General features: G+C 39.7%; 1 protein-coding gene across 7 annotated transcripts in view; it reads right to left on the bottom strand.

Annotated features, from left to right (window-relative positions):
* The window catches only part of dscamb (Down syndrome cell adhesion molecule b), a 116,265-nt gene that overhangs the window by 76,243 nt on the left and 19,542 nt on the right, over nt 1–20,480 (bottom strand). The gene's annotated exons all lie outside the window — the stretch shown is intronic.

Genomic DNA, 20,480 nt, shown 5'->3' with positions numbered 1-20,480 from the left:
TCATTAACATTTAGAAGACACTCCTACAAACAGCACCCCTTAATTCCCCCGCAAAACTGCAGATCCTCGTCGTCTCTTAATTTTATTCTGGCTGTCTAATCCTGCTCCCCTGGCAAGCCCATATGCTGCTTAGATGGATTATTGCATACTACTAAAGTCAGTCTGGATCAGCTTGAGGTAATCACTTACTGTATATAATGCTGCATATGTGTGTTTGAATGTGCGTGCTGTCGGCGTACTGGCCTGCTGCAATGATGTTTTATAGACAAGATCAAACATTCAACCTTTCCAGTGCATTTTCACTATAATGGCTTTGAGTGAAGTAATATAATATGATTTAGTTTGACAGTGTTGACTCACTCTTTGTTCAGCCCATTGATGCACGTGTCGTAATCTTTTCATATGTCTCATTAAGGACGACTGTCAACAAGTCTGTCTGTTGAAAAAGTAGAAAAAATAGACAGTTTTGTTTGTACACTACCAACTCTTGTACCAACCCTTGAGTACTCATACCTTTGTTTTTGTTCGTTTTATTTTTTAATTTTTCCTTTCGGACAACACCCGAAAAGAAAAAGGGCTGACGGGATAAAGCCGAAGCTTATTAAGTCCCGTCCCCCAGCAACAAGTTCGGATACTAAAAGTACTTTTCATACATAACAAAACAATGACAGATCATTTTGAAGAAAGACTTAGTGTATGTATCTCAATATAGCATTTTTTTCTTAGAATTCCATGAAATTTTATATTCTTGATCGTCAAACGGCCAAATAGTATTGATACTTTGGAATAAGGCCGGGTATCGATACTCGCCCACCCATAGTAGAAATATGACAGTTTCCCATTCAATAGCAATGTAAAAAATCTGACAGTTAATTTATGTGAAATGAAATTGATCTTGTTATCATAAGGTATTTGAAATGGGAAAAATGCCAGATTTCGGAACACAATTACAGTATTTGTGTTTTTATGTGACATGATTAATGGATGGATGATTATTATTACCAGATCCACCAATAAAGAAGCTTGACTTTGATCCCACAGCATCAGGTTTGCCTCGTGCTGCTGTGTGGCCTCAATACCACACTGCGACTGTTTGCATTTCAATTATTTAACAGGCAGTTACTGAAGTCGTATATCTGGCTGGTGTAATACAGTCGTTGAAAATGACAGATCAAATTCGGTCTCACTGGAGCATGGTACCTTCAAAGAGGCAGGAGACAATGCAAAGAAAAGCTCCGTCTCCATTTTGTTTCTCTGTCAAAGACGTGCAGGAGTAGAGATTTTGCACGGTGAAACTCCCCAAAATGTCCATTTCAATGAAACACTGTCATGGACTCGGATACATAAAAGAAAGAAATGCATACAAATAGGCTCACTGTCAGGCTGTGTCGGGTGGAACGGTCCATCGGGAGCGAGAACAGAGGGGCGCGTATGTTTGCACAGGTCCAGTCCGCTTGCTTTCAAATAAGCTAGTGGTTGAGTCCGATAAAGGGCAGCCATCTATCTGCAACCACCCAGTCAACTCTGACACTGTTTCCAAGGAAACGCCACCCTCGGGAGTGGGAACGGGTGGGGTGGGGGGTGTATGTGAGACCTTGAGGGAGCATTCTCCTGTTCTGTCAGCACGCCAGCAGGAAGGAGAAAAGAAATGGAGTGATTGAAGGGTGGAGGGAGTGGGGGGGATGGCGCATAGAGGGGCACCAGACACCTCATAGGGGTTAACTTGAATCAGCAGTGGCACACATGCACACGCCTCGGGAAAAACGGTGACAAATGCAACTACGATCACACGAGCATGTACTGTATGCACTTTTGTTTTGGGATTGGATTGTTGATGACTACAAATGGACGAAAAGCCGGAGAAGCCATCAATGACTGAAACAGGGACGACGTCGCCAAGCCGGGCCTCCTGCATCGATCCGCAGCAAATCACACTGTCACCTTCAATGATGTCACACATTAGGACCCTCATCACTCATCATAAGAGGTGTGGCACGGGTTTGTTAGGCTTGAATCATCCACATGCAAAATGTGCTGACGCGCTCAAACAATTGACAGGAACAGTAGTTAATGTCCACGTGCATCACCACTGACTGCATTTGCTCATATAGGAGCCGTCCCTCTAATAGACGTTGGATGCGTCATCCACTTAACACAAATAAATGCCTACCATAAATAGACGCCTCCCTTTTCCCATGGGCGTAATTTTCTCAGTTCATAAACGTTCACACTGGTTACTTCTGAGCTCTTCTGAGCTCGTTTGAACTCTTTTGCGATTAAAAGAGCAGCACCAATCAGGGCACATAACCAATATTTGACATTAATTAAACAACGTTACGTGAAGACTTGTCTTTAAAAAAAAAAAAAAAAAAGACCGTTCATGTCGACTCTTTCATGTAATGTTGTGTGCATCCATGTTTATGCTCTAGAGCAGAGGTGCGTTGAGCTGGTGGAGCTGTTTGAAAAACAACATTTGGCTGCTATTTTTTTTTTTTGCATTGGTGTTTATTTGGAAATGACAAAATTAGCATAGCTCAAAATAGCAATGGGAGATGATTTACCAAACAATTCATGTGATCAATTTTGTTATTTAAGAAGTATGTATCAAACGGGAAGGCCTTCGCATTAAGCTCTCAGTTGTAATAAGTTTGGGGTATTACAAACATATTTTCCCATCCTATCTGCCTCCGTTTTTTTTTCTGTTTCTCTGCATTTCTCCATAATTGTCCTTTGTATTTTATTATAAACTCTTGCTTAAATTGATATAAATTGTGAGATATCAGTAACAGAGTTTAATATTGTGTGTGTTTAATAATGTGTTTCTACAAATACAGGCCTGCCCAACATCCATGGTAAATAGAGTCTAAATATTGTATTTATTTATTTATTTATTTATTTATTTATTTATTTATTTAAAACTAAGGTCAAAAGCTGGTATAGGTTCACAAATCTTATTAGTCAGTATGTTCAACTGGCAAAGCAAATTGTTTGGTGTTTTGACCAATGTTTTGACAATATATAATGAAAAAAACAAAAAACAAATGTTGTATTGGTTTCCCTCATCTGCAAAGGTTCCACATCACATTTTGCCATGCCTTATTATGCCATATCCGAGACAGCGCACTCGTTACAAAAACAGTCAACACAGCACTAAACTCTACTGAGTACGCTGGACTGCAGGCTGCAATTAGAATGTAATCTCTGTACATTTATCTGCCGGGCGGCTTGTGCACAAACGCTGAGCAAAGAGAGAAAAAAATAACCATTATTATTAGCAGGCACGGTTGTCTGTACTCGAGGACTGATCACAACTCACACAAAATATTGGTACAGTGACAAGATACACACAACACCCATTTTACTTCAGTTGCGGGGCTTTATACAGAGGATTTCTTTTTTATTTATTTTACATCAGTTGCCAGTGCAATTTGGAAGTTGTAAAAATGACTGTAAGACTTTCTCATCCAGCCGTTCCCCCCCACCCTATCCTCCTCCCACCCGCCGGCTGATTACAGTGTGCATACTGTCTCGCTGACTTAATGCTATTTTGCATCATCAGAGCCATTGCAGCAACCCAGATGTCCATATACTATAATCTAATCGAGAATGTTTCTGTCTCAGGATTGGCTAATCCGACACCAGTCTTCTTAATCTGACGTGTAATTGACGACATCTGGATGAGACGGCATGCAAAACATGACCCCAAGACAATCTGGTTGGCTTGCACAGGCGCCGTAATCGTGTCTGTCCACTGCAGTCATTTATATGCCTGTGTAGCATCATAAAACACTTTTTGGAGACAAAACTGACATGCTACCATCATTGAATTGATTTCTACAATGATTCACTGCTGCAATATTTCTGAATTATGATGACAATATATATATATATATATATGTGTGTGTGTGTGTGTGTGTGTGTCAGACAATGAACATTTTTTATTTTAATTAATCCCATGACTTCAATAGTCACATTTTATATCCGTTCTAAATGTACAATTCCTAAGTTTCATACTCCTGTTAATATAAAAGTGTGTGAGTGTGTGTGTGTGTGGGTGGGGGGGGGGGGGGGTGGGGGTGATTAAACTAATAGAAATATGGCTGCATCTTTTAGTCATTGATACAGTAATTTAATAATAATTTATACAATTTAGTTAAATTTAAATATGTGTGATATTGATATTGTATTGAGGTAATTTCTCTGCCACTAGATGGCATTATGGCATAATTGCATTTGTAAGACATTGGTGACGGCTCAGTGCATTTTTCTTTTCATATTAAGAGCTATCTAATCTTTAACATGAAGTAACTTGTGAATTTATGCACATTTTTAAAATGGTAAAATACAACTTGACCCCAGTCTGCATTATTGTTACATTTATTGCTGCTACTTTTTTACACGGACATGTCTGCTTCGTTGCGACTGGAATTCCCCCAGTAAAGGCTTTCCAAGTACGGGGCGATCATTAAGTGCACGTTATAAAAATTGATGGCATTAAAGTAACTTTGAATTAACTAAAAATTAGCACACTCATTTTGACACCCCTAAAATCACATAACACCAACTGCACCACAATTTAGACCTACTTACAACTGGTCTAAAAGCTAGTCTTCTTCCTGTCACCAATTTGTCACGAAAAGAAAATGCCCTTGGTCCCGCCATAATGATCCGAATGCTTTAAAGCCTCCCAACCTTAGATATTCCACAGTATATCAAACACAGAGCCCTCATTGTGTTGCTCCTCTTTTCCAGACCGTATGCGTCACACTGCATTCGCACCTCTCCCGAAAAGCAATGAATAAGTCGAGAGCCTATTTTGGCTGGTGTCAACACGTCCCTTTAAGTGTATAATGGATCAAATCATTAATAATCAATTGAATATGTCACACAGGAGAAACACCTCGCTTTTTCCCAACCAATATTTGGTCTTCTGTTCAATCCGAAGGTGTGATAAGATTCCTGAGTGGATGGCCGCCGTCTGCTTCAACCTGCGAGAGACCTTCTCAGCGAGCGTAGCAACAAGACGTGTCTCTCCTGTAAAAATAGGATTGGCCTCTGTAAAGCCCTCTCAACGCCTCAGATACAACACACACGCCACTTCGTCGAATATGCGCCCAAGCTCCTCGGAGGCTCGCCACACCGGCAGCGTCTTCCCCTCCATGCTGTGTTCACTCTCCTCATGTAGCTCCCATTTTCACCCCTTTCTTCTCAGATTTTTCAGCCATTTACCTCACAAACACATCAATATTTTAGTCGGCCTGTATGTCAAGACTTCCCCCTTTTTATTTTGTACATCTCTATTGTTTCTTCTGCGTAATTAAATGTTAATGCCATTTTGGGCATGAGGGACCTGCTGTAAACATTCATCCAAAATAGTCATGGCAGACATTTTGTGAAAATCAAGAAAAGTGAAGCTGTCTGACTGAGGGGATCATCTTAAAAAAGAAATAGTTGAAATAAGTGGATTTTGATTAGTTTCATTCAAGACTCTTAAGAGACTTCATTTTTGCCGCACACTGGTATGGCATTCAATCTCACATACCACAATAAAGGATAATTTCCAGAACAAAAACCAAGGTGTGGTGAAGGACCTTCATTATTTATGACTAACAGAAAAATAAAGATCTTTTCACATGTGCCATACACAGCAACAAGGCGGATAGGAAGGAAATATGTAGCCATGCTAGCCTAACCTTAGCCTTAGCCTAACATGTGCTTCTGCCATGTGGTGACTGCGTTTAACGTTTGTTGAATACCTGTACTATTCCTTGATATGTGTTTAGGAACTGATTGCAATAATAATCGAAATTTATTTAACTCATCAATGGCAATATTATTTTCTTTTCAAGTTTTCAACCTGACTGTCATCTGTCAATTCAAATCAACTATGAAGAAGAAGAAAATTTGTCATCTGAATTTATCACCTACATTCTGCTGCTGTTGGTCATTTTGGAGTTAGTCAGCCCCTGCTTTACAATAATATGTTTAATGCAGCCCCACTAGTCTAAACACGGTATTCAGATTCATCTTATATTTGTGCAATCCAAATTTGAAACCCATCCAATTGTATCAATATCAGGCGACGGCCATTTTGCCACTTACTGTCAACTGAAAATGACATTACAGTTGCTCAGGACTCAGGTAACGACCAATCACAGCTCAGTTTGCGTACATCACATGGCCAAGCTCAGAAAACAGGTGAGCCGTGTTTGGTTGTTACCTGAGTCTGAGCAACTGTGATGTCATTTTCAGTCGACAGCAAGTGACAAAATGGCCGCGGATGGATAAAACTGGGTGGAGTTTGCTGCTTAATTCATATTCCACAAGCACAATAGTAATCTAACTGTTCAGACTAGTGGGGGGAGCATACAACATATTATTGTAAAGAAAAATTTGAGGTTGACTTCCCCAAACAATGGCAAAACTTGAAATAACTCGACACTGATGGTACATTTTACAGAACATGGCAAGACTTCCTCCCTTTGACTGTAAATCTAAAAAAAAAAATGGACTGAAAAAAGCCGAGCCAAACAAAGGAAAAAAATTCTCCTTAAAAAGGCTTGAAAGAAATCCAACAAACCTCAGACTTTTATAAAAAACAACACATTCTCATTAATGATTTCATTCATTTGAGCATGATTTTTAAAAAATCAGATTGTGAGTTATCCTGGATTATGCAAAGGACCCGGCGCACAAACACTTATCAGTTCCATTTCTTTGTCCTCCCAATGATATTCATGCCGAATCCTGCAGTGCCCTATCTTTGCTCACAGCTGGCAAGTGTAACTAAAGGATTATGCAAGCAGCTTCTACAAGCAAATAGATTTCTCCCTACTTCAGAGGAAACTGCTAGTGATGCAGCGCCTATCTATCCGCCAGGCATGCACAAAAATGTGGCTCCCAATTTCCTTTTTCTACTGTTTTAACAAGAATATGGGGAGGAACTAGCGCAACAGTGCGTCTCGTGTATCCATGCTGACTAGTGCAGTTTAACACAATGAAGCATGAAAAGGTGTTGCGTTCTTCAAACCAGCTAATCGTCATGCACCGGACAAGTGCTGAAGAAATAAGATTTGGCACGCGGCGCATAGTTCAGTGTCAGAGTCAGGGGGAACACACAAGGTGAGGTACTTTGTGGCGTACAAATATTGCTGAGGGTTTGTCTCACATGAAAAAAGTCACACTTCAAGTGTAGATTGTCAGCGATTTCTGATTCGCGGCCTGACCTCCTGAGTATCCCTGAGGGCGATATGGTGTATTAATTAACATTGATCCGGAGCAAGAAAACACACTCGGATTGGGTCGGGTCCAAGGTTATCGCGGCTGTGGGAGTTTACGTGTTACACGGATCACGCTTGATCATTCAGGCAAGCCGTTGAAAAGGAAAGCATCCAATGCCATATTTTGCTTTGCTTTTAATGAGGGCACACTATTTAGAAATACGTTTCACAATTCTGCTTTCAACACATTTAAAACATTCCTTGGGATTGTTAGTAGACACACACTAATATATATATTTTTTTAAAGTCATATCCTTTCATCAGATGACAGAAAAATACAGAAAGAAAAGTCACAATCTTACTAAAACAATAACATTAGAATTTTATGATTATAAAAGCAACATCTGGTAGCAGCAGCTGCCGTGGATTATGTGGCAATATCTGCGCAAATATCTTCAAATTAACTTCTGATTACAGTATTGAAAAAATAAAACAGGCAATTTCAGTTACAGTACAGTGACTCTTTTCTCAGGAACAGACAGACGACACATTCAACTGCTTATACTGTTGATAAAGTTGATGTGACAAACTTTTGACTTTTTTGTTGTTTGTGAAATTTACACTAAACTCTAACTTGAAAAAACTGTACCGAACTTCTGCAAGGCTGCGACCAGTCCAGGGGGTACCCCACCACTCACCCACAGTCAGCTGTGATCGACTCCAGATCACGTGTGACCATAATGAGGAAAAACGCTACAGAATGTATGTTTAAGTTCACTTTGGCCCTCCGGACGACTGTTTCTTCTTCCTGAAAGCCAATTGTTCATTTTAAACAGATGAGCAATCCTAATCACAGAGAAATTTGCATCTACTTTGCGCAACACATGGGAAAAATGGACCAATTAGCCGGGAAGAAAGAAGCTTCCTTGTATAGGCTGCTAACCCCAAAGATAGATATATGATGCACCGTATCCTTTCTCGCGTTTCTCTTTTTTCAAGGAAAACACAAGCTGTCTCATTCGATGATCTATGAAGTGAAAACGAAGCCTGTAAAATCGAAGAAAATATCTCAAATCCTCCCTTACATATCAGTTTGATTTATGTTTTGCTCACATTGCGTCGGTGCAGTATGAGTATACGGTGATTTGCATACGTAATGAGCAAATCCTGTACATGGCTAATCGGCCAGGACAACAGCTTTGAAACTGCATGGATGTCTACAATGACTGAAAATGTACATTCACGGGTGCAACAATATTAGCTTCACCTGCCTAATCTATTGAGACACAATTGCAGTGCATAGAGAATGTGCCTTTAGGGCAGGGAGGTTTGCATACATTGTTGTTTTTTTTACCTTAATTTATTAAACACACTAAAATCAATCAAACAATGACATCTTGTTTACGTTTTTGGGGAAAAATGCATAACAGTATTCTGTTAAAGAAAATGTGCTTCGAAAATGTTATTTTTAGTAGATAGCAGGCCGCAAATGGACCCCGGGCCATAGCTTGGACATCCCAGATTTACAGACTCAATACTTAAGTATTGTTGGAGAGTTATTCATATTTATTGAACAAAATATGTATAACTGTGGCTGTGTGTGTGTGTGTGTGAGATGAGTATATTATTTCTCTGTTAAATAAAAATCCACTGAAATATTTGATACAATTATCATTTTAAGATTAATTATATTTATAATTATACATAGTTACAAAATAATGAGCTGATTTACTGCCCTTCAAAGTCATCTGGGAGAGGTTTAGCTCTTTACGACGCTGAATAGGATAAGCGGTAGGCCGACAGAAAATGAGTGATGAACGGATAGCCGATAGATTTAAAGCCAGGCAGAAATGAACCATTTACGTTACAAATTTTCAAAAGTAAGGCTTCATATGCAGTACATTTAGATGTATGGTGTTGGCGAAATTGGTCAGCGCTCAACAAATTAAAAAAAAAAAATGTTTTTTTTAGAATGAGAAATGTATCCACAGCCACAACAAAATGAACTGGAATGTAAGAAAAAGACAAATTGAGAGTTTGGCTGTGAGAAAGACAACAATTACACTTGCCCTAGGAGGCAGTGGGAACCTGACCACGTTGCCATGGAAACTCAAGTACAGCAGAAAGTAACGGGAAAATCAATTCCGACTGAGCTTATCTCTGCTTCTCGCTCGCTCCCCTCTCATTTCACGAGGGCTACAAAGCACGTCTCGGCTCCGAATTGCATTTTAACAATTGCGAGGCCGACGCTGCTCTCATCTCGGCAAATAATGATTCCCTCTGTTCATTCCCCCAAATGACAAATAGGGATTATATAGTCACATGAAAAATATGTCTTCAAATTCAAACCTCTCAAACGATGCGAGTGAGAGATGCCAGTGTGGACGTGCGACGCTACAAGACAAATCTCCCCCCTCGTTCCTTCTCGCTGCCTCTTTCCTCTCCCTCCTCCCTCACCACCTCGTCTCCTCCGAGGGACGACCGCAGCTGCGTGCAGGTGATAAGCATGTGCAGCAATGGGAGCTGGCCTCTGATTGGCTGGCTCTGCTCCTACGCTGATGTGCAGATTGCAGGGTGCGTCTGTCAAAAAGGCCGTTCGGTCCTTGGCTGTCACCTCGTGACGTCGCTGCTGCTGCAAATAACTTGACGGGTGGGGGTCACAATGAGAACCGCGTCCTTTACGGAAGCATCATTTAGGAGCCTATCACAGAAAAGGTGTCGGCATCTTTGAAATGATGTCTGCAGTGTGTGGTGGCACTGTGACAGGATTTGACTGGCTTCTTGTTTTCACCACTGCTTAAGCAGCAGCCTGCGGGGGAGTTGGGGTGGTTGGATCTTAGATGCTCGCTGCACATGGCAAGGTGAGGCCAATGACAGTCAACTGTGAGAGTTTTCGAGGCTCACGACAAAGAAGGGCTAAGAAGAGAGAAAACGAGCCTTGAAGAAAAAAGAATGATGCCGATCGCCTCGTACATCAAGTAAACGATACAAGGTCACCTTGTAGTGAAGTCAGCCGATCATTTCCGAGACGGAGGCAGGCAGGTGATTGTCGGGTGGGTAAGTTGATCTGGGGGGAAAAACAGTATGGGATACATAGAGGGGAAAACGGGCTTTATTTTGGTCCTGTAGCCTGAAAGCCAACAATCTTGTAATATTTTTTTCCCCATAAAAGATTATACCACTAAGGTTCCTGCTTAAAAGTAGACTCTAAGGCGGATGTGCTGACCACTAAGTTGCCAAGTTGAATTTATATTTGTGTGAAGGTTGAAGGTCTTTATTTAATTCAACAAATTCACATTTTTCCATAATTCAACATTTTTCACCTAAAAATTCCCCATTCATTCCAATTCAGGCCAAATCTCCCCCAAAACTGATTTGCCATTTATTTCCATTGACACATTCAAAATAACAGCTTCAGATAGTCCTCGTTAGAAATTTAAACCATTACGCTTATTCAATTCACCTTATGAATGATTTTCAACATGCCAAAATCTTGAAAATACAAAAAATAATAATAATTTACCCCCCTAAATTCCCATATAAGACATATTCTATATTACAGCAATCACTCATCCCTTAACATTACTTAACTAATTCAAATTATTCTAACTTCAAAATGAGCAGATCAAACAAGCCATCACATTTATTACTCCCATTCACAAAATTCACTATATTTACTAAAGCCCCCAAATCCAAATATTGACCTCCAGTTTCCACATATACTGACCGGTTAAAATCTTTCCCATTCCATTTCCCAACTCAGCTTATTCCATGTCATTCAATATCATTCCATATAATTCCAAATCAATCTAAAATATTCCACATACTTCAGCGTTTTTTTGTTCAGCTTTCAGCCTTCACCAGCAATTTCTCCAGAAAATTAAAATGACTGTTTATTAGTTTATTTATTTTTTCAATTGCATTCTTTGAGAACTCTATATTGACTTCCACTATATTTCCATTGCACGTTCAATTCACTTGTAACTTGCTTTTCCACATGATCAAAATATTCTGGCATCATAGTGAGTGTGATTTAAAACAAAATAAAATACAAATAAAGGGCTCAGTTAAATGAATGGGTCCTCTTCTCGTGAGTGGTGTCCAGCAGGTGTTCTCAAAGCAGGATCATGTCTAATCAGTGTTACAGATGCCCAGCGTGAGGCCGCAGACACCAAGGCTTTGTGCGAAAGTTTTAAAGAGGCTCAATGCGATTTAATGTATTTTTCCAGATTTACCACCCTGGGAGCAGAATAAGGCCGTGTCTTAATCCTTGATTGGATGGAAGACGACGCCAAGAGAAATAAAAATCTGGTGAAAAATCCGTCTTGGGTCAGCGGGGTGATTTGAATTATAAGTGGCTTTTTAAACTTTAATCAGTCACTTTAAAAATAGGATCAGACACTTTTGCATACGGGATGCGACTAAGGACCCAGTTTGACTCCATTCCCCCCAGTAGGGAGCATATGGGAAGGCTTGAGCTCAAAACTTGCCACCTGTTAGCAACGCACGCAGCAAGTACAGAGCCGATACAAAAAGCAGCCATCCAAATCCCACATCCAGGAGAGTTTATAAACAGAAATTAATTGCTTGTTCCGCCTGTAATTAGCCAACACCATGCCTATTACTAATCTGTGCTTTGGCCTAGCGCCAGGCTAATTCTGGCACCACTCCAGTCCATTTCCACCAGTGTTTCTCTGCAGTAATTCAAAAAGTCAGACAGGGTGGACAATGTTCCTTTAACATAGAGCATCAAACAATATATCCAAATTGAAACATAAAAGATTCAGGGAGACGGCAAAATCACTGTCATCTAAGCGTGTAAAGTATCGTGCTTTCCTGGCCAAGCCGCACAGAAGATACAGTATGTAATAGTTCAAAATTGTCAAAGCCAAGACTCATTTAAAAATCTGTCCTCAGTCCTGGTAAAAAAAAAAAAAAATGGGCATCCCCATCACAGGAAGCCAAATTGCCTATTAAAGATGAGAGGCTGCTCAGCCTCCCAAAGCGTGCAGCTATCAGCACCCTAATCATCCCCTGCCCAAACAGTCTAATGGCTGCCATATTGCTACTGTTTATTAGTAAACACTGATGGAAGAGTGCCCGCTTCAACAGTTGTTGAATGTGTCTATCCGTATGGAATATCAGCTGGTAATCACAGCCATCGTGCCAGATCATTACTTGTTGTTCAATCCCCCGTCACTAAACAAACCGCTTTATTGTTTTATGTGCACAGTGATTAAGACACAGTCTCCATTAAAAATCATACAGTAGAACCGCTGAGGTTGAACGCAATCTGTTCAGGGTTGCTGGTTGATTTCAATACCAAAAATGAATTGTGTTCTTATTAGAAATAAGGGAACTAATAATAGACAGTATTGGCAAATGTTTTAAATGAATGTTTAACGTTACACAACACAGGATGGAGGAATAAATGTTGCCAAGTTATGTTCAATTAGTGTAAAAAGAAATTATCAAATAAAATAAAAAAAATTGGGGCTATCAATTAAGATGCGTAGAGTACCTAGCTAGTGGCTATCTTAAAGGCTAACATTACAAACCCACTCCGGATATTTCCGCAATGCACTGCAATGCAAACGCTTCATTCACACTGTGAAAACAAACACTGTTTTGTGACTAGCATAAAATCTTCATATTTCAAATTACAACGATCTAAAGTCCAATGCTTTTCAATTGACGGAGAGGGTCGTTTCACCGAAAAAGAACGCCATTTTGACTTGCGACGTAAGCTCGGAATTGTCAATTTGGAATAAGACAAGTAAAGCTACCAAATAATGTGCTTTTTTTGTGGTATTTTGTTCACTCTTCATGTTGTATCAGTTTATTCTCGAGAAAAGTGAACAAGAAGGTGTGTTTTCAAACTAGTTTGGCTAGTGAGAGAACGAAAGAAGCGAGCTACAGATGACCTTAGGTTTAAGATGCTTTTGGGAACGGCAGCCTCGGATCGATTTCCCTCCATCTCTATCTCAGTAACCCTTCTATCTATCGACCCTTATCAAATATGTATCACGTCCTCAAACCTTCACCACAGTTAAGAGGGAGACTTCAAACAAATCAAACAGAAAGCCAAAGGAAAGAGTTATTTCTTCCCAAACCCGTAAACCTCAGCGGGCCAGACCGTGAAACCAAACATCAGCTCAAGATATGTGATCCATGCCATCCCAAAGCTATTACTATTCATGAAGGCTTGAAAATATCAATCTAACTTCATCACAAGCTTCTTATTGTTTTTGTTGTTGTTGTTTTTTCAAATATGGTGGTCTTATTCTTCTGCGAAAGCATACGTGTTGAAGAAAGCAGCTATTGCTTGTGGAACGTCACTTTTCACTAAAAGGGTCTTGGCTGGTCCTTTTCCAATTCCCCGAACTCCCCTCACACTGCACTCGTATGTTGCAAAATACACCCTTCAGCTCATGTTCCCATCACTCTCTTTGGCAGAAACATAATTAATGCACACAGCTATTGATTTTTTTTTTCTGTGCCTTTTTAAATTCCTTTCAGGAGAGTGCATCCAACCACCAACAAACCAGAGGGCATTTCCAATATGACAGTTTGGGTTATACACTGTAGATGACGTCACATATGTGATGATATATGCAAAAATGCGAAACTACACCATCTTCACACACAAGCACTCCATCTTCCTGAGCAGTGAGTGAGTGAGTGGGTGAGTAAGTGAGTCTGCTTTTCAGAAGATACAAACCCTAACCCTCAAACAAACTCTAACGCCTAGTTCATACTGATCCTTCCATTTTTGCTCTATACGGCTTATTCTGTTCAGAATCACAGGAAACTATTCCAGCGGACTCAGAGTAGCCTAAAAATTGGTCACTCATATAGAAAAACAAAAACTCACATTCTCACCGTAATTGAGTAGGAACAGAACCTATGCTGCCTACTATAGCTGCTTGATACTAACATTTTGGCTAGCTAATTTAACAGGTTGTTGATTGATCAACACTCGTCCTCTTTTCGTCATCTGAGAAGACTAAACAATAGTTTACAGATTATTAAGGTCTTTAGTTGTTGTTGTTTTTTTATCAGGTTCAACTGCTGTGTCTCTGTCAATGTTCGTCTCAGTCATGCGATACCAGAAAAAGTAAGCTAGCAAAAGATTAGGGTTTGTGTTTGGAGATCTTGCTCAAAAAAGGGGAATGGGTCAGTGATGAGATAATAATGAGACAGAAGAAGCTTTCAAAAAGAAAAAAGAAAAAAGGAAAGCTGTTTTTCTATGAGATCATATCAGCAGTCCTACTTTTATTGCTCACACGACACCAAACTCGCTCTGCCTAATATGTGGCAACAGGCTCGCAAATGAGGCAATGAAGCCATCACAGCTACTTCAGCACATGCAGCCCAAGCACCCAGCATTAAAAGACAGGCTTTTGGAAATTTTTATCCAGAGATGGGAGCAGGTTGCCAAAGACACAAAGGGTAGCAACGTGATAAGACTTAGTGTATATTTAATCATTCGGTTTTATTTGTTTCTATGTTCATCCATCAAAATATATCGGTATGTCTTTTGCGGAGCCTGTTTTATGCCACAGAAAAACACAGCGGGTCTTGAAGTGATGCCAGAGGCTTTCTGTCTTGATCAAGAGCACCTCAGCAATGTTCAGGAAGCAAACCAGCATCTAAACCAGACACATATTTTGGACCACGATACGATTTGAACTTTAGGCCCAAGTGCCACAAGCCTATTCCTTGCATTGTGAAAAAGCGTCTACATATATATACAATTATTCCACATTAAACAAAAATAATTAAAATAAAAAAATGTTTTCATTCCAATCATTCAGTTTATCTGTACTGTGTGCATGCATGCATGTTTTGGTATGATTGCAGTGTTGTTCTATGCAGGGATCGCACTCTCCTGCTTGAGCCTTGACCCATTTTCAGCCTTCCTAACAACAAGCACAACAAGCCATGTTTGTGCGAGGAGGAGAGAGATGGAGTCTACGAAGGCGAGAGCGAGATGGAGGGAGGGAAAGTGAGAAAGAGATCATGTGGCCAACGTGACGCAGCCCCTTGTTTACCGAGCAAAGAGCCTCGCCCACTCACCTCCCTTCTACCTTTCACATCTCCTTCTTATTCTCTCGCTCCCGCAACTTGCCTCCTCCCGTCTAATGTGTATGTTACATTTCGTTGCATTTTGTTCCCTCCTCAGCTCATTTCTGTCACGGTGGCCTCCTTTCAAGGTTGGCCTGACTTTGGGCGTGTTGGATTTACAGCCCCCCCCCCGTCTCTGCCTGCCGCTCAGTGCCCTCACTGTCAATCTCTGTGAAAAATGGAGGCGGTGGCACATCGCTGGCATGATAAATTCCAGGGAGCAGTGATCCTTTACAACCCAACACCTATAGTAGCCTATTTGAAGACATCCTTAACATCCCTGCTGCTAAGTGTGGTTAAGACTGTGACTGTATTAGTTAGCCAGCAGTTTTATTAGGCTCTGTAAGGAAGAACGACATTAGGAGGCCTGCACAGAATGCAAGAGGCACTTTCAGCCCTTAAGAGCTAAAACGCACAGTTGGGTAGATGCCGACTTGAGTACGACTTTAACTAAGAGATTTTTATTTATTTTTTACAGATGCCCTGAGTATTGGATGGAGTCATTTGCATAAAGCAGCATTTTCCACACAAGAGGAAATTGACTAGGGCGCGTTGCAAAGCAGGTTATGCAATGAGATGTGAAGGAGAAGAGAAGAGGGCATTGGTGAAGGCCAGCGGAGGTGGATGGATAGAGTCAAGAAAAATATAAGGAAAAAGAAAATAGGGAAAATTGTGGAAGGGGAAGAGGCAACTAGCAAAGATGAATTACTTTTCAATAAGAAAATAGTCTTGTAAGTCATGTTTTCATCACCTTTAAATGAGTGTATGCCAAGGTTATTTTAGTTAACAGAAACAAACAAAATTACTAGAACTATACTTGAATAAACATTTTCATTAACTACATTAAAAAAAATTAAAATGCTTTTTTAAAAAAAGCAAAAACTAAGTAACTTCCATAGTTTACAAAACTAACTACAACTATAGCGAAAATGTCCTTCATTTTCGTCATTGGCAATTCATTTAATACATTACATGAGTGTTTATGTTTAACTTCAAATGTGATTTTAAATGTATTTATTTCTGTGTTACAGCACATCCATTATGATGCATTCAACAAACCAATACAAATTCAACTAAAATGAAGCATTTTGAAAAGGCTAAAACTAGTCAAACAAAACCGCCCTGGAAACTAATTGAAACGAACATAAAAAGAAAAAAAGAAAATACAAACTAATTATAAGGAAAATTCCAAAACTATGATAATTTTGGTGTACACACAATGTATATACTCTAGTGGCTTAGGACATTCAAACAGTATTGGTTTTCTTATGATTTAGACTAGTCATTCCCAACACTAACGCTTGAGAGATCATCAAGAGTACCAGATGAAATCATCCATTTTCAATTCATTCCTCTGAAAATGATTTACTACAAAATGTATCTACACTAGCAAAGTATAGAAAAAATTCATAAGAATGAATGTTTTGTATTAGATGGCAGAAGGTCTTTAAGCAAATTTATTAGACATGATAAAGGGAAATGTAATCAAACATCAGGTCTCACTCGATGCATGATTTAGAGGCACATGCTTCCTAATGATAAATATTCCTATTAATTCCATTTATACAAGGTTACATACTTCTTGCGTGTTACACTAACATCTATTATTTAGACATCTCTTGACCACTTCTACAGGATACAAACTCAATGCACTTAACCCTCTTACATTTTTAAAGTAGTATGTATACTCAGTGTGCAGCTTGTTCAATGGACGTACTGTAAAAAGCATTCATTTCAATAGAACCTGTTACACCAGAAATGACACGTTGTACAGTGTAAAGAAAATATCTCATTGATTTTCCATGTGCGCAATTATTTTCAATGCATGTCACCTCTAAATACAGAATGTATTTTACAAGATGTTCACAATTACAGCAGAATGTTTGGGCAAGGAAAATCATTTCATGAAAAAAGGCAGCCCGGGGTAAAGGGCGGACATAAAAATGAAAAAAAAGTATGAAAAATCAATGAGAGCAGAAAAGTTCGGAAGCTGTGCAGATCTGTGCCAGCTCTGGGCTGATAGGTCACAACTAATACATTAAACAAACAAAAAACACACACCAAAAAAACGTATAAAATAATAAATTATACTCGAGTTACTCAAAGAATGATTTCTTCCTCGCTAAACTTCACGAGCCAAGTGTGCAAGGTCTCGCTGACATTTTGTACGCTACTTTTTCAATATCCTTTCTTTGTTGGCTCTTCTTCCTGACGCCAAGGCCGCCAACTGTGTCGCTCGGGCCGACATTTTGAATGATAAGGAAAGTAAGTAGGCAGATGTAAAAAACACAACAAGCCACTCAACGCACAGGACACTGAAACACAACGGTGCGTTTGGCAACACGGCGTCACTTCAAAACAAGGCTCCGCTACAAAATACAGCCGAACACAGCGCAACTCATCCCCTTCCTCGTCCAGTGCCTTTCTTCCCTTTTGTCTCTTTCATCTCTCCATTAGCTCCGTCAATTGTTTATCAAAAGCAGCAGACGACAGCAGCGGGGCATATGAAAGCGTGTACATGCAAGACCCGCTTTAAAATTCATGACGGGTTAATGGTATGTTAGTTGCAACGTTAGGACCCGGTGCACTAGCGTTGTGCGCATTCACATTCAAAACAGGCCGCTTCAAATGACTACTAAGCAGTCCTTATTCGAGGAGGTAATTCATATTCTAATTAACTTTTCAATCACAGCTGATTAATTAAGACAGGGCCTACTCTGTAATTATGCATCTATTTTAGACCCATTGAGAATGAGCGGTTATTCAATGATTTTTGGAACGCTTTCCAATGTATATTCCGGTGGTTATGTTGCTATTTATCAAATTACAACACAAGCTATTAAATTACATAGTTTAAAGTTCAACCTGAAGACGCCAGTCAGCGCGTGAGGGTGAGACTCACGCATTTCTGTCTATTCTCACACACTAACGCTTTACTCTTGTCACGCTAAAAAAAAAGTACTCCAATTTTAATTATTAATTGAAAAAAACTCTCATTTCCATTTCAATTTGTAATTAATTTATTTAATTCAGTAAGTGTAACGTGGATGGATGGATGGATGGATGGTTTATTCTCTCTGTATTGAAATTGAACAATGACAGTTAATATTTTTGCTTTAAACATTATACAATTAATAACATTTTGGTAATGATGTGAGTTTGGAACTGATTTGTCAAATTTGAAATTACATTTAATGAAAAAAAAATATACGTATATATTTAATGTAACCCCCCCCCCCCCATACAATAGAACAAAGACAAGGAGAGAGAGAAACAAAAAAGAACAAGTGGATTGTCATCATGTTCAAAAATTTGCACACAGAGGGAAATATGTAAATGTAAATATAAATATAAGGACAGCGACAGAGCTTATAACCCTATTGACTAGTTAATCAAATAGTAATCGAGTAGTGTCAAAAAGGGGTCTCACACTTTTACAAATGTAGCTCTTAACATTGTTTTTATCAAAACGAATCCGCTCCAGCCTTACATAATGTATAATGAAAAATGCTTTTGAATTCTGAAAAAAAAGGTCAATCAGCACTCTCATCGTAGTTTTTTTGCGTCTCTCCAAGCATTGATTGCTCCTCCCTCACCTGATGCAAGAGAAGTGTGCTTGATGTTCCCATTCCCAACAAAAAACAGTGATTAATAATTCAACGTGGCTGCGAGATAGCTTTATTTTATGTCCACTGAGACCAGGTCTTCTTTCATGAAGAATTGAAAAAAAGCAAGAGAGAGAGAGAGAGAGAGAGAAAAAAGTGAACTGGAGGAATTGGAAAAAACAGGCTGGGTCAAACTACAGCACGTTGCCAGTGTCAAAGCTCTGTTGGTGTCCTTGTGCAGCCCCCCTCACCCTTGGAGTAAACACAAGCTCTCCATAACAGTGTGAGGTGGGTCTGCTCATGCATCAGAATCCACCATCAAATATTTATCAGAGAGCAGCAGTGATTTTGACCGTGTGCTCATGCTTTTGACAGCGCTCGCCTGCTGCAATACTTATTGGAGTAACCACGAGCAATCCAATGTTGTCGTTCTTGCAAAAGAAGGTAAAAGAGAAACGCACACGTACAATGAATGTAATTCATCATTCAACTTCATTGCATAAACATCAGCTGGAGAAAAAAAATGATTGCTGCCGCTAAAATAAAGGTGATTTCTCTTATTTAAAGCAATCTCAGACACGGGAAATAGTTGATATTTTGATGATGAAAAGAACACCAGCCCTTGTGTTGTCTGCATGAATCACTCCATTTGCACATCCAAATCATATCTGCGTGCCGCATATTTCACCAAATCTCTGTGACATTAGGCAATGTCTTTTAACTGGCAGCTTGCAGTGAGTAAGTCAGGCAAGCTCGCGAGTAAATAAGTCTCCGGCATGGATCAGAGGACACATCTTCATGCTCGAGCAGGCACATTTAAAATGCCACCAAAACACCGTCCCAGATTTTGCCCTCAGTCAAATAAACATCAAGTGCTCACTTACAGGTCCCTGAATGCCCCAGTACCAAGCGAAAATCAGCCCGTAGGCGGAACACGGAGCAATCACGGAGATAAGCACTGCTTTTAACTTGAGTAAAAAGTCAACGCCTGTTGTCATGCTAAATTGAATGGCTTTACTAATTAAGCACTGTTAGGCAATGTAAATTTTTCTCGTTGGACTGAGGTTGACAATGTGTATAGACAGTTATCAACATCCCCTGGCTAGGTAAAAGACACTGTTGCATGGAGCGGTTGAGTCTCAGTACTGGCACACACCGGGATGGTAAAAGAATAAATAAAAATGTTGTAGTAGTAGGAGAAAAGTAATATTATGAGAGAAGTCATATTTTTTGGGTAATATTAAAATTTGTGTTTCCAAAGATATGTTCTATGCGGTACGCAAGCAGCAAAATCCACCTGTTTTTATCCATCCGGAGGGGGCGGCCATTTTGCCACTTTCTGTCGACTGAAAATAACATCACAGTTGCTCAGGGCTCATGTATAACAACCAAACACGACTCACCTGTTTTCTACGTTTTTACATTTACAAGCTGAGCCGTGCTTGGTCGTTACCTGAGCAATGAGCAACATCATTTTCTGTCGACAGCAAGTAGCAAAATGGCCGCCTCCTGAGATGGGTAAAAACAA

The sequence above is a fragment of the Leptonotus elevatus genome, chromosome 7, assembly GCF_054856555.1.
Source record: "Leptonotus elevatus isolate MCC_2025b chromosome 7, RoL_Lele_1.0, whole genome shotgun sequence".
Taxonomy (NCBI): domain Eukaryota; kingdom Metazoa; phylum Chordata; class Actinopteri; order Syngnathiformes; family Syngnathidae; genus Leptonotus; species Leptonotus elevatus.
Note: the sequence above shows the minus strand (reverse complement) of the source record. Positions and strands in the feature narration are given on the sequence as shown.